Genomic DNA, 6,044 nt, shown 5'->3' on the forward strand with positions numbered 1-6,044 from the left:
GTTTTCAACGGCAACACAAATTAATAACGATTCACTTCCATGGAAAGATATGAACAAAATTTTAAAAAAATGTATTTAGTTATCATATAAAATAACATATTTTTAAATACTAAACATGTTAAGATATTAGTCACATTTTATATTATTATTTATAAAGAAATTATTCAAATTGAAAAAACACATATTCTTCTTTTAACACTTATTATAAAACAATGATTTTTCACTACGTTTGTCAAACAGGAGTGGCGGTCCAATAATAAGTCAATATATTTATTATATTGTTGCTTATTAATCTTTCTCTCGGCCGGCACCAACAATTTCTTCTGTTTACACACATCAAGGGAGTATTTAATTAAATTATCTTCTTCATTTTCAACATATGTACACATACACCAAAACCAATTCAACGCAAGCTGCCCTGACCTGTGTTATATAAAACCTAGGCATTGTCTCTTCCAGTTCAGCGAGCCCCATTTTTTATTGTCTCAGCGCAAAAGAAATGTTAATATCTGAAGCGCAAAACCTTTGTAATGTTTCTGCAGAATTTCACTTATCAAAACGCAGCCGTTTCACTGCAAATGAGAATAGATCACAGCCACTGAAATGAAGAAGATCCAACGGCCAAGATTAACTCTTGAGGTCAAGATATATAAAGAGAGTCTTTTGTGCAGAAACAGCGTTTTTTCTGCTCCTCTCTTTTTCACGACAGATCAATTTTGCTCTTATCATTGTTAGTTTGTAGTCAAGCTTTTGGGTTGAAAATCTGTATAATCTTAGGGTGAAGATAGTGTTTTCTTCAGGTTTAGAGAAACTAGATCAAGTATTCTCTAGAGATTTCAGATTTGAGTGATTGGGTTAAAGATTGATAGTTGGGTGAATCTTTGAAAGTGTTTTGTAATCGTAAAACAGTTGATTCCTAGTGCAGCGAGGCTCCAAAAATTCTTGGAGCTCAACGTGGATGTAATCTTTCATTGTGAAAGGTGAACCACGGTAAATTTGGTGTTCTTGTGATGGGTGATCTTGTTTATTTGTGTGTGTTATTTGTGGGTTTGTGCGTGTGATTAGCAGTACATTGATTGGGAATTTGCATTACAAGAAATTTTGAAAAAACAAAGATGGATTTGAAGTCAGTAGTGATAAACCTCACGCTGTTTGTATCCATATCCAGCCAAGGTCACATTAATCCAATTTTCAAGCTGGCAAAACTCCTTCACTTGAAAGGCTTTCACATAACCTTTGTCAACACTGAATACAATCATAGACGTTTACTAACTCAAGGGGCACCAACCATCTTGAAGGCCTGCTGACTTTCGCTTTGAAACCATCCCGGACGGTCTCCTTTTTCTGAGCCGATGTTACCAAGAACTCCTTCTCTTTGTGACTCACCTCCAAGTATTGCTTTGCCCCTTTTTGCAATCTTATTCGTAAAACTCAATGATACTTCATCTTCCAAAGTCCACCCGTCACTTGTATGTCTCGAGGTTCCATGGCCTTCACTGTCGATGCTGCTGAAGAGTTCGGAATCCGATGTACTTTTCTGGACACCGAGCGCCTGTGGCCTTCTATGCTATACGCAGCTCATCTTCTTGAAAGAGGCTTAACACCGCTTAAAGGTTAGATACTAAATGATTAACAACCAAAGTCTCAGCTTTTTTATTCTCATTGATAGATTCTCAGTTCAAGAACGATGCTTTAATATCTTGATAGTGAACTTTTTTTTTTGTTGGCTTCCTAAACAGATGTTAGCTACCTCACCAACGAGTATCTGGAAACTACTGTTGACTGGATTCCGGGGTGAAAAGTATTCGTTTACGGGATTTTCGGCTTTCATTAGAACTACAGATGCAAATGACATCATGGTCAATTACATCATCAGGGAAATTCAGAAAGCTTCCAAGGCTTTGCCATCGTTTTGAACACGTTTGACTCCTTGGAACAAGCTGTTTTGGATGCCTCTCAGTCCTGCTTGCTCCTATTTACACCATTGTCCCCTTCCGTTGCTTACCCGTCAGATTGCGGATGGAAAATAAATTTCGATCTGAGTTTGTGGAAAGAACAGTTTGACACAGTAGAATGGCTCGATTCGAAGGAACCCGGCTCTGTGGTGTATGGAAATTCGGAAGTATCACTGTCATGACTCCAGAACAACTCATTGAGTTTGTTGGGGACTAGCTAATAGCAAAGCAATTTCTGTGGATAATAAGGCCCGATCTTGTTGCTGGTGACTCAGCAGTTCTTGCACCAGAGTTTCTCACTGAAACCAAGGACAGAGGCATGTTAGCTAGTGGTGTCCGCAAGAGAAAGTGCTAAACCACCCATCAGTAGGAGGATTTTAAGTCACATGGGATGGAATTCAACGATTGAAAGTATAAGCAATGGCGTGCCAATGGTTTGCTGGCCATTTTTTTCTGAGCAACTGACCAATTGTAAGTAGCTTGTAATGAATGGGGAATTGGATTAGAGATAATAATAATGTAAAGAGAGATGAAGTAGAAAAGCTTGTGCGTGAGTTGATGCAGGGAGAGAAGGGTAAAGAAATGAAAAAGCGAGCAGTAGAGTGGCAATTGAAGGCAGAAAAGGCTAGTGCGCCTGGTGGTTCTTCATACCAAAACCTCGAGAAACTAATTGTACAAGTGCTATTAGAAAAGCATATAAATTGAGGGAGTTGTTGCTGCGTCTGTGTCAATGCATATATATATATATACACTAATTTGCTAGTCTTTCTTTGGGGTTGAAACTGTTTGTCGCATGCATTCCCACATGTTCAATTTTTCAAGTGTTGGGATATCTTTGTGGACATATTGCCTTGCTTTAATCAATCTTCTGTGTTATGTTTCAAATGTATGAAATATGATAATCACAAACATTACTCAAATGATATTAAAAAAAAAAAAATTAAATAAAGTCGAGTGACGAGGAATAGAACTGTAATTAAATGATTAATCATGCACATATAGAATTTTAGAGTACTTTACATACGTGTTGTTCTCCATTCCAGGAATCCAGTCTACAACACTGTCTAAATAGCCATTTTCCAGATAGGATTCATCTGTAAAACCACAAAATTAATTAATTAGTTCTAAATATTTGATGGTGGGTGCATGTGAGGGGCGCGCAATATTTAATGAATTGTAAACTGAATAATATAATGGATATGTTCATGTTAGCTTAAATTACTATTAAAAACTACTTATAGAGATTATTACAATTTAAATAAGCTTATACTATATATATTTTTCTATTTAGAAAAATGCAAACTATTTGGTTATGAGATAACTCTTAGCATCAGATATTCATGCAAAGGTTTCATTACATTCCAAAGCTAAATATTATTGAATCAGAGATTTAGTTTACAAACTAAATAATCTAACGATTTTAAACCAGTGTGATAAATTATTATGCCAAGATAGATGAGGAGAAAAGAGATTGAGAAAGAAATTATAAGTTGAAAGAGACTAATACTAGATTAGGTAAGTTTTATATTTTAATTTAATACACCAAAGTATTACATTCTAAAGTGTATATAAACACACTTATAATTAACATGTAAAACAAGGGAAAATCATCAATACATTCATATTTCTCTCTGAATTCAATCTCTTTCTCTTCTTCCTTCCTTCATCTTTCATTCTGAATTTGTGTTTCCTTTTTAGTTGTTTATTTTCTTTAATCGATCCTTAGTTTAAACTTCAAGAATGGGTATTACTTGGATATCTTGTTTGCCCTTATGAGCTGCTTCGCGTTACTAGCATTGATATTGCTCTGGTAACACCTAATGTTATGTAATTTCTTCTTCTGAGTTTCATAATCCTATTTATGTCCATTGTTAACTCTTGTCTGTCTCTGTCTCTTAAATCTCGAAAGCCTTTAAAAGTAGTAGCTATTTGTCTTAGTCACAAATGACTTGGGATGGCATTCGATATTGTCATGTTAAGGCTACATAGGGAATATTATGTAATTGTTATTTATTTCTCTTTGAGAGATATGTGTGGTAATATAAATATATTTTTATGAGCTGTACAAGGTTTGAAGTGCAAGCTATTAAATTCTGGAAATTAGAATAAGAGCCTAATTATGAAACCCAACTTTAAGCCCTCTGCCATCGTTTTGAACACGTTTGACTCCTTGGAACAAGCTGTTTTAGATGCCCTCTCAGTCCTGCTGCCTCCTATTTACACCATTGGTCCCCTTCCGTTGCTTACCCGTCAGATTGCGGATGGAAAATTAACTTTCGATCTGAGTTTGTGGAAAGAACAGTTTGACACAGTAGAATGGCTCGATTCAAAAGAACTCGGCGCAGTGTTCTATATATGTAAATTTCGGAAGTATCACTGTAATGACTCCGGAACAACTCATTGAGTTTGCTTGGGGACTAGCTAATAGCAAAATGCAATTTCTGTGGATAATAAGGCCCGATCTTGTTGCTGGTGACTCAGCAGTTCTTGCACCAGAGTTTCTCACTGAAACCAAGGACAGAGGCATGTTAGCTAGTTGGTGTCCGCAAGAGAAAGTGCTAAACCACCCATCAGTAGGAGGATTTTTAAGTCACATGGGATGGAATTCAACGATTGAAAGTATAAGCAATGGCGTGCCAATGGTTTGCTGGCCATTTTTTTCTGAGCAACTGACCAATTGTAAGTATGCTTGTAATGAATGGGGAATTGGATTAGAGATTAATAATAATGTAAAGAGAGATGAAGTAGAAAAGCTTGTGCGTGAGTTGATGCAGGGAGAGAAGGGTAAAGAAATGAAAAAGCGAGCCGTCGAGTGGCAGATGAAGGCAGAAGAGGCTGCTGCACCCGGTGGTTCTTCGTACCAAAACCTTGAGAAGCTAATTTTTGAAGTTCTATCTCAGAAGCATACATATTGAGGGCGTTGTTGCTTTGACTTCTTCAATAAATAGATAGATAATAAAATAAATAAATATTAGGCTTTACCCTTCCGTAAAGCTCTGTTATTACTTCCATCATACAATAATGTAGAATGACTCATTTACCCTAAGATTTGACTTGGTTTTTATATCTTACAATATTAAAAAATTATATTCTCTTTCTTTGTTTTGACTCCCCAAAAGTCGTAATTCCTCCACAATATTTATGCAACCTCCTCCACCCTATCTCCTCCATCTCACTACCTCCCAACCCTATTTCCTCCATCTTGCAGTGTCGTGCCTCCTCGTCCCATCTCACCCACTGTGTTTGTCCACCCTATTTCCGCCACTGCATCTCCTCCTCCGCCACAAATCTCTCACCATCAACCAACCCAACCCCACATTGCAAACCCCACATATTCAACAAACCTTATTTTCTCTAATTTGGGCTTTTACTCCTTAATTTTCTATTCCCTTTAATCTTACAATGTATGTTTTGTGCAAGAGACTAAAGAAAAAAAAAATCATATTATTATTATTATCTGAAAGTATAAGGATAGTTTTCATAAAATATCCTAAAGTAAACATCTAAGATATGGTCGTCGTTTGGCCGTCATTGAAGGTTAGATTTTTTACTGTCATGGTCATCAATGACAGTAAAGATAAAACCATCGTCAACAGTCAGATCGACGTATGATCGGCTAGATCTAAACACATTCAACAATGACCATCCTTGCTTGTTTTTGGTAGGTAAAAAACTATTATTTTCATCACATTTTCAGTACACATCATGCACAGCAAAACTCTATACTTTCCCCTTATATAATAACTTAAAACCTAATACCTTTTCATCATCTCAAACGCTTTCTTTCCTCTACAAACACATTCTTGCTTGTTTTTGGTCCAAAGATCGAAATTCTTAACAATAGTTAGTTGTATTCTCCTATATTCACAATAATAGCTTGTTTTACAACCGGATTAATTGCATTTTATATGTTTCAGATTTATTTACTTACTTTTGAAGACATTTCAACATTGGTTTTCAAAATTACGGTGGCAAAAAAGCAACTCCTTCTATTCAATATCGATATGGGGTGAAGAAGAGTCAAAGTTTATTAAAAAAAATATGATACATGATTGAGGTTGAAGGGTTGATTAGATTAGAAAAATTTAT

General features: G+C 35.9%; 1 pseudogene; it reads left to right on the forward strand.

Annotated features, from left to right (window-relative positions):
- Window positions 1–1,115: 1,115 nt before the first annotated feature.
- Window positions 1,116–4,991, forward strand: LOC116144178 (annotated as a pseudogene).
- Window positions 4,992–6,044: the final 1,053 nt, after the last annotated feature.

This window comes from Pistacia vera, unplaced genomic scaffold (genome assembly GCF_008641045.1).
Source record: "Pistacia vera cultivar Batoury unplaced genomic scaffold, PisVer_v2 Contig44, whole genome shotgun sequence".
Lineage (NCBI taxonomy): Eukaryota > Viridiplantae > Streptophyta > Magnoliopsida > Sapindales > Anacardiaceae > Pistacia > Pistacia vera.